Here is an 8,880-nt window from a genome sequence, read left to right as displayed (position 1 = left end):
AGGGAATAAATACTAAGAGTTTTCATCACAAGGAAAAATTAATTTTTTCTTTTTCTTTTGTATCTATATGAGATGATGGATGTTCACTAAACTTATTGTGGTCATCATTTCATGATGTATGTAAGTCAAATATTATGCTGTATACCTTAAACTTATATGGTACTGTATGTCAATTATAGCTCAATAAAACTGGAAGAAAAAAAAAGTTAGATGAGGGAAGGGATGGGACAAGGAGAACCCTGAAGGAGTCTAGCTTGCCCCTGCCCCAATGTGAGAAGCAGAGTTACAACTGGTCTCAGCACACAATTTTGCCCCAGCCAAGGGCCCAAGTCCAAAAAACAGGAAGGGCTGAGAAGGTGTGGGAGACAGCTAGTACTGACTGCTGGACCTTTACTTCATGTCAGATTTCACGTTATCCTCACAAGCACTCTTGGAGAAAGGTGCTATTAGTCTGTATAAAAATAAAAACTTAGGGAAGGAGAAATGGGGAGGTAATAGTCAAATGGTTCAAGTTTCAGATACACAAGATGAGTTAAGTCCTAGAGTTTACTGTACAGCCTAGGACCTATAGTTAATAATATTGTATTGTATACTTGAGCATTTGCCAGGAGAGAAGATCTTACAGTCTGTGTTCTTATCACACAAAAAATAATAATAAATAAAGAGGGTGGGAGGAGACTTTTGGAGGTGATAGATATGTTTATGGCATTGATTCTGGTGTTCATGATCATGATCATGATGTGTACTTATCTCCAAACTCATCAAATTAATGTATTATCAGTTTTTTGTATTATATCAATTGTTCTTAATAAAGTGGGTTTTTTGGGGGGGTTAAATATTTATTTATTTATTTGGCTGCACTGGGTCTTAGCTGCGGCACGCAGGATCTTAGTTGCGGCATGCGGGATCCAGTTCCCTGACCAGGGATTGAACCTGGGTCCTCTGCATTGGGAGTGTGGAATCTTAACCACTGGACCACCAGGGAAGTCCCAATAAAGTTTGTTTGTTTGTTTGTTTGTTTTAAAGATATTAATGTAGTAGGCAGAGCACAGGCTCTGAACTCAAGAGAGAACTGGTTTTGAATCTCAGTCCTTGCCTTAGCTAACATGAATAAAATTTAAAATTCCTCCACTTTGAGGATTTTGGGGGGTTACAAAACATAGAATTTGGGCAAGCATATAGGTGATAAAAGGTGATAAACATTATTTTTCCCCTTAAAAATAAAACAAAAATTTAAAACATCACCTCATATTCATGATCATTATCATCAATATCCATAATTGCTAAATTCATCAAGTACAGCCAGGAGACAAAAGAAGTACTAGGTTAGAGTTTCCCAGCCCCCTTTTCTCCAAGGGTATGTGTGGAAGGCAAAAAGGTAGAGTGAGAAGTTAATTATGTGGATTGGGTTTCTGACAGCAGTCTGGGCCTCTTCCATCCTCTCCAACCTCATAATTAAACATTCTATTTAAATGGAATGTTATCATTTTGGGAGAATTGCCACATTTACTGCCCAAACTGCCTGTCTTAAGTATGTGCTCCACTGGGAGCTGTCTCAGTTGTCCAATTATCTTTTCAGTTTCTCCATCTTTCCATTTTCCATCTTTCAATGGCACTTGCTGCCTGCATATGATACAGGGCATAAAAGGTCCAGTGAATATCCCATGTAGCTGCCTGTTGCAGCATATTTTTTTTGTTATAAGGTGGCACTATTGTCTGATTGGATATGTTCAGGGAATCCAAGTAGATAACAATGTAACACATCTATGGCTTAGATAACCATACTATTCCATCTAAGAGTCTTTGAAAAGTATGGCCCCCATCTGCGGGGTGGACAGGATGGCAGTTCTATACACTGAAAGGGTGTCTACTGCAGTCAATTCCCCCCAGTACCTTTGGGTGGAATAGAGAGAGCCTATATGGTCTATTTTCCAGGACTGGCCAGGTCTGGTACCCCTGGCTATGTATCTAAGAGTTCTCTTTGCTACTCAACTGCATAGCTGACAGCCTAGGCATATTTGCTGGGCTTTCCTGACCTCTTGTGTTGGAATCACTATGTCTCATTTTGGGGCTCAGTCCGGAATTATAGATGGATCATCTATACACGTGTGATTGTGAATCTAGGTGGCCATGGCCCTTACCTGGGTCCTTATCTGATGATCTCATAGATTCCATTCCAATAAATTTCTGTTGTTTTAATCCACCTAGTTTGTGGCACTTTGTTGTAGTAGCCCTAGGAAACTAATATACTGGTTGACAGTGTCAGGAATGTGCTGTGTCCAAAACCCAAGGGGATGTCATTGCCTAGTGGATTTTTTGCCATAGGCTCCAGTCTGCATATTGTCAGTTGCTGACACTTGGTCCTCATAAAACCCTTTTCCATGGGCATCCACATGGTTACAACCAAGGGATGTGGGTCTTGTGCAATCTCTTGCCATAATGCTTCATCCTCACAGAGGCTGAAACTTAATTATCCAGTTGTCCCACCGCCAGGTACAACACCACATCGCCAGTGCACTGGCTCCTGCCCATGAGTCAGTGAAAATGTAACAAGGTACATTTTGAGGGATATTTTCCAGGGGAAGCATCGCAGCCTGCAGTTCCTCCCATTAAGCAGAGTTCTCTTTTCCATGCACAACTTTAAGCATTTTTCTTTGAGGCTGCACAGCAGCAGTGGTCTAGTACATCCCATCTGTTTTTAACTTAGCTGATACGTCCATGAACCAGGCCCAGGAATACTCAGGAATCTTACTGTATTGAAGCTCCCTAGAAGCTCAAGGTGCTGGAACAGACACTGCATCTGACATAACTGCACCTGGAGAATGACTAGTCACTTATTCATGTAGATGTGAGATGCCAAGAATGACCAGTTTGCTTCTTTTCTGGATATTCCACTTCCACTTAAAAATGAATGCTGTTGTGCAATATTCACTTTGTTGGTATTCACATTTCTAACCCAGGATAGGGATGTTTGTGTAACACAACCTGCTATTGGTTTGTTAGTCTTCAGTATCCAGTGACTAATAATGAGCCAGTAATTGTCTCTGAAACGGGGTATTTTTTTGTACTGGCTTGAATAGTGTCCCCTACAAATTCGTGGCTACCTGGAACCCATAAATGTGACTTACTTATTTGGGAATACAGTCTTTGCAGATATAATCAAGTTAAGATGAGGTTACACTGGATTAGGGTGGGCCCTAAATGCAATATGACTGTTGTCCTTATTTTTTAAAAAGGCAAATTTGGACACAGTGACACGGTCATACGAAGAGAACGCCATGTGATAACAGAGCCAGAGATTGGAGTGATGTGTCTACAGGCTAAGGAATGCCAAGAATTGCCAGAAACCACCAGAAATAAGGAAAAAACAAGGAAAGATTCTCCCCTAGAGCCTTCAGAGAGAGGCCAACACCTTGATTTCGGACTTCTGGCCTTCAGAACTGTGAGACAATAAATTTCTGCTGTTTTAAACCACCTAGTTTGTGGTACATTGTTGTGGCAGTCCTAAGAAACTAATAATACTCGTTGACGGTGTCAGACACGTGCATGTCCAAAACCCAAGGGAATGCCATTGCCTAGTGACCACATCTTTTTGCTACAGGCTCCAGTCTGCATAAATGTCAGTTGCTGACACTTGCGGCTCAAAAGGCTTGTTAGGGCTGACTGGCCAGAATGGAAGGGCAGCCCGTACAGCTTGTTGGATAGTTTCTAAGGCCTGTTATTGGACAGTGCCCCTTTTGAGTGATCTTATATAGTGAGTTAGGAGGATCCTCATGTGAGGTATGAACTGCCTCCAACACCCAAACGTGCCTATATCACATGTTGTGCCTCATTTTGTTTGCTGGAGCTTTTAAGGCCAACAATTTTTCTTTAAAAAGCTCAGGGCTTTTTCTCTGGGCAGCCCACATGGTTCCCAAGAATCTTCCTTCAGTGTTTAGCCCCTGTATCTTATTGGGATCTTAATCTTCCAGCCCTGGTTCAGATAATTGACTCATCTTATGAAAGGCAGTCTATATGCTGTGCTTAGCCCTTTCAATCGGAATAATGCTATCAATGTAATGGTATCAGGACATCTCTGGTAATATTTCAGCCTTTTTAGATCCCGGCCTATTCACTAACGATGAATTGTGAAGAGTTTAGGTAGCCTATGACAACATGATAAAATAAAGGTAATTAGAACCTTGTGAAGGCAAATTGGCACTGATTTGCAGAATGCAACGGGATGCTGAGAAGGTATTAGCAATGTCCACCAACCACTGCAAGACAGACTCCTTCAGTCTGCATTACAGACTCCATGATTGTTAATACTGGAACTGCACACGTGAGAGAGACTACTGCCACACTGAGCTTCTGGTAGTTCACAGTCCAGAGCGAGATAACATTGTCTTTTTCACTGGCCACTGAGGGCCATTATGTCACATAGTTTCTTTAAGCACCTCCTCCTCCACTAGCTCCTTGATCAGTATAGTGACCTCTGACCTCTTCTACACCCTCTGTCCTCCTTCCCCAGTATCCAATACTGATTCACAGTAACTGCATGACTATACTGAAGAAGTCTAGTAAGCTCCAGGTTGGGTACTTGCGTCACTACCACTGTTCTAATTGTGGCATTTCGCCATTGGGAACATCCCTAATGGTCAAGAGAATTATTACCTATAATTAACACATCTGTTACCACAACACATTCAGCAGTATCAGTTACAACCACTTGAGTGGGTATTGCTCCAAAAGAGTCCACCTATAAAGTTATACCAGTCTATTGATCAATCTGGAAATTACTTTCCAAATTATTTCTGGAAGTTATTATTAACCGCTTCAAGTAATTTTTTTGACCACACCCAAGGGTGCTTCCTAGCACTGCAGTAACTTATGTCCCAATGTCCAAAAGGGCTTAGAATGTTTGGCAACCTTGGTCACTGTCAAGTCCCCAACATACCTTGACCAGTGCAGGTGGCCTTGGGTCCCTCTTAGGGAAGGATGGACCTTTGCCTTTACTCCAGTCCTATTTGTTCTTAAAGGTGGTAAGGAAAGAGAGGCACTATTGAAGGCACTGGATCAACACAATCTAAACAGCACAGACCTCTACAAGAGGATCCAGATTCTCTTGGTCCTCTTCCTGTCTGCCCAAATTAATACTAAAGCTGGCAGGTATCGTCCCCTGTTACAGAAGATATACAAATGGACACATCAGGTAAATTCAAATGAAAAGCCACCATGCACCCACCAGAAAGGTTAAAAAGGAAACACATAAAGTGTATGTTAGGATACAGAGCAACTGGAACTATAATACATAGCTGCAATCGGAAAACCACTTTGGAAAACCGTTTGGCAATGTATTACTATAGTTAAACATATGCATAACCTATGACCCAGAAATTCCCCTCCAAGATGCACACGTATACACAGCAAAATACACAAATGAGACTGTTCAAAAGCACTATTCCTAGTAGCACCAAGCTAAAAACAAGCCAAATACCATCAACAATGAGAGTAAGTGAACTTTATCAATTAATCTCACAAACTGAATATCTGGCAAAAGAAGTCAGACCAAAGGGGTTAGAAAGTATGCATACGATATGATTGCATTTATGTGAAGTTCAAAATCAGGCAAAACTAATCTGTATTGTTGTAAGTCATGTGATGGATATCTTTACAGACCAGTAGGGGACTTCTGGGGTGCTAGTTATGAAACTGATCAGAACCCTGTGGGGGCCTCCTGGGCACAAAAACCTTTCTGTGTCCCCAGTTTCTTATTTGCAGGATAAAGGCTTCAGCCTCCTAGACCTTCCTGAATACCAAATAGCAGATTCAAACACTTACTAATCAAGGAAGTAAGGGAATGCAGAAACCAAGAATGAGCAGTCAAGAAACTATAGTGCATGGGACTTCCCTGGCAGTCCAGTGGTTAAGGCTCCATGCTCCCAATGCAGGGGGCATGGGTTCATTCCCTGGTCCGGGAACTAAGATCCCATATGCTGAGTGGTGTGGCCAAAAAAAAAAAAAAAAGAAAAAAGAAACCATAATGCAACCATTAAAGCAGGATCCTGGTGCCTCCTCAAGGGATATACATAATCATATCTTTGCATTCTTCTGCAGGAACTAAGGCTCCCACCTAGGTGGAGGATGGTAACTTCAGGCTGAGCACAAGAGTCCTGGAACACTGCCCTATTACCTCACCACCAATCAGAAGAAAGTCACACACCCTGCAGCCCTCACCCCAAATTTTGCCTGTTAAAACCAGCAGGGAGTTTGGGGTTTTTGAGCACAAGCCACCCGTTCTCCTTACTTGGCCCTGCAATAAACCTTTCTCTGCTCCAAACTCCAACACCTCAGTTTGGCCTCACTGTGCTTCAGGCACACGAACTTATATTCGGTAACAGTTACTCTAAGTTCGAGCAATTTATGAAAATTCACCCATCTTTAACGATTTGGGCACTCTTTGGCATGTTACATTCAGAAAGTGGACTTTAAACACTTAATTTTTTTTTTAATCATAAAAACTGTATCAGGAACAGCTGTACAACCACACCCCCAAGGTCACAAACTGAAGCAAATGCACTCACCAGCAGTAAAGGGTCACTCTCCTTACGTCCTCCTCCACAGGCCAGGCTGCGGTAACGGCCTGGAGATTCATCTCCTTTAGCCTCCTCGGAATCCGCTCTATCTTACCGTCCACCTGCCAGAGCCTTCGGACTCTGTGGCGGCACCCACCGCCAACCCGTGGTAATCTGAGGCTGAGAGAACAGGACGACCCCTTTTGGCCCTCTAGGGCTCTTAGTCCACACTACACGTCCCAGAAGTCCCCGCGGCCGGAAATAAGCTTCCCGCCAGAGCGCGACCGGAGATGCCAGAGCGCGACCGGAGATGCCAGAGCGCGACCGGAGATGCCAGAGCGCGACCGGAGGCGCCACATCACAGCTGGGACGGCAGACGCGCGGAGTGATTCGCGGAGTCGGCGGAGGACCCGCCGGTCGCGGATTGTACTCTTAAGAGGAGTACGGTACTGAGAGAGGCTCGGAAGGGTTGGGTTGCTGGCTCTCTCGGATCTTTTGGGTACTGGACTGCATTTTCCAGAAGCCTGCGGGTGTAACGTCACTTCCTACTAGGTTGCACGTCACTTCCTACTAGGTTGTCGGCGCTGTTAATGCTGGAACGAGTTGAGCGACGCAGCGGCTGAGGGAGCGCGGACTGTTGATCTGGACCCGGACCGCTGGGACCCGGCAGGACGCCGGAGAAGCAGAAGGTGAGGCGTTGTCTGAGCCCCGGGACAAAGACCGGCCGTGTCTAGAGCCTCAGGCCTTAGCACTCCACTGTGTGTGTGTGTGTGTGTGTGTGTGTGTGTGTGTGTGTGTAACGTGATGTGCCTGTGGGACTGCATGATTTTGTGTGTGACCACTTGAGAGAGTGGTAATTGTGTCTTCAGACGTGAGAGCGGTTGTGTTAAGCTGCGAGAATGACCAGATAAAGAAGTTTGTCTCCAAGTCACAGACCTGATCTCAGAATGAGAATTTTAGAGCCAGAAACAGCCTCAAGTTCGGGGGGCTGAGAAGAGAGGAGGCAAAAATCGAGGTAGTAAGATTCCAATCTCCCCTCAGGAATCCACCTGGGGAGCCCTATGCGGATTCTCGACTTCCACTCTGGTTCCCAAAGAGGGAAGGGCATCATTGCTCAGGTCACTCGCTGAGCTTCGGCTGAGTGTCTACATTAACTCGTGGGGTGGGGGGCGTGGGGTGGGGCAGGGAGAGTAGAAGATGTTTGTTTCTAACAAATCAGTCTGGGCTCAAAGAAAGGCTTGGTGTCTCAAGATTAACTCTTACCAACTTCTCTGACACAGGTGACCAGAGAACAAGGGAAGAGTAGCTGTTGGACAACTAAGAGTTTTATCCAAGGTAAGTTGTTTTTCTCTTTTTTGTCTCTGAATTGCTTTCTGGATTTTCAGGATATATCTTTCTGACTCTCGAAAATCTATAGCAAGGATCCTTTTAGTGATCTGGTTCTTGGGCGTTGCTATTCCAAAGAATAATGGGGATGGGGGGAGGTTAGAGAAATGGACCCAAAGAAGATGTTACACTCCATTTCTCTCCTTTTAACCTGAGGTACACATATTCATGTGCCAAATATTTTAATGCCGCCTGTATACTTAGTCCTTTGCTAAGATTTTTGAAGGAATAGAATAAATCCCACAGAGTGAAATTTGAAGCCTTTCTTTTAGTATTTTCTTCTCAATTTTATTGTTTAAGAGATGATATTGTAAGTATTTAAAAGGTTCAAAAGAGGATTCAGCGAATTCTCCCTCCCAGCTCTGCCCTTAGTCACATAGTTTTCCCACTTCAGAGGGCAACCAGTGTGACTAGTTTCTTGAGTACTTCCAGGGGGATTCTATGCATATATTAGTACATGACGGACTTATTCGTTTTTTATAGCTGAACTATATTCCATACTTCCATCTTTAAAAACTGACCCTTACCAACTTTCAGATGACTATCAGTCTTTTACTATTGTAAACGGTGGTGGGATAAATATAGACGCTCATTTGATGAGTTTATTAGTAGGATGAATGCTACTTTCTGGGCCAACTTATGTGTGGACTTTAAATTTTAATACTTTATATTTTCCCTCAGAGAGGCTGTATCATTACTTTACTAATCACTACTTTTTGATTTTATGTTTTATTCAAGGTACTTTGCTAGTTGTTGGAAAGCTTAAGAAAATTATTAATATGCTATTGTAGAGTTTTTCAAACTATGGGGTTGTTACCTTATTTTTTGTGTGTGAGGTAAAATCAATTCACTGAGCCATGATCAGCATTTTTTTAAACTTTTTATTATGAAAAATTCAAACTGTACAAAAATAGACAAAATAGTAATGAACCTCTATGTA

General features: G+C 43.0%; 1 protein-coding gene across 1 annotated transcript in view; it reads left to right on the top strand.

Annotated features, from left to right (window-relative positions):
* Positions 1 to 6,854: 6,854 nt before the first annotated feature.
* LOC133078876 (zinc finger protein 420) overlaps positions 6,855 to 8,880 on the top strand; it is a 178,773-nt gene continuing 176,747 nt past the window's right edge. Inside the window, exons 1-3 of the mRNA XM_061174043.1 lie at positions 6,855 to 7,000; positions 7,129 to 7,243; positions 7,835 to 7,889. The gene's annotated coding sequence lies outside the window, so the exon portion shown is untranslated. The remainder of the gene's footprint in view (positions 7,001 to 7,128; positions 7,244 to 7,834; positions 7,890 to 8,880) is intronic.

Source organism: Eubalaena glacialis, chromosome 18, assembly GCF_028564815.1.
Source record: "Eubalaena glacialis isolate mEubGla1 chromosome 18, mEubGla1.1.hap2.+ XY, whole genome shotgun sequence".
Taxonomy (NCBI): domain Eukaryota; kingdom Metazoa; phylum Chordata; class Mammalia; order Artiodactyla; family Balaenidae; genus Eubalaena; species Eubalaena glacialis.
This window is presented reverse-complemented; position numbering and strand designations above follow the sequence as displayed.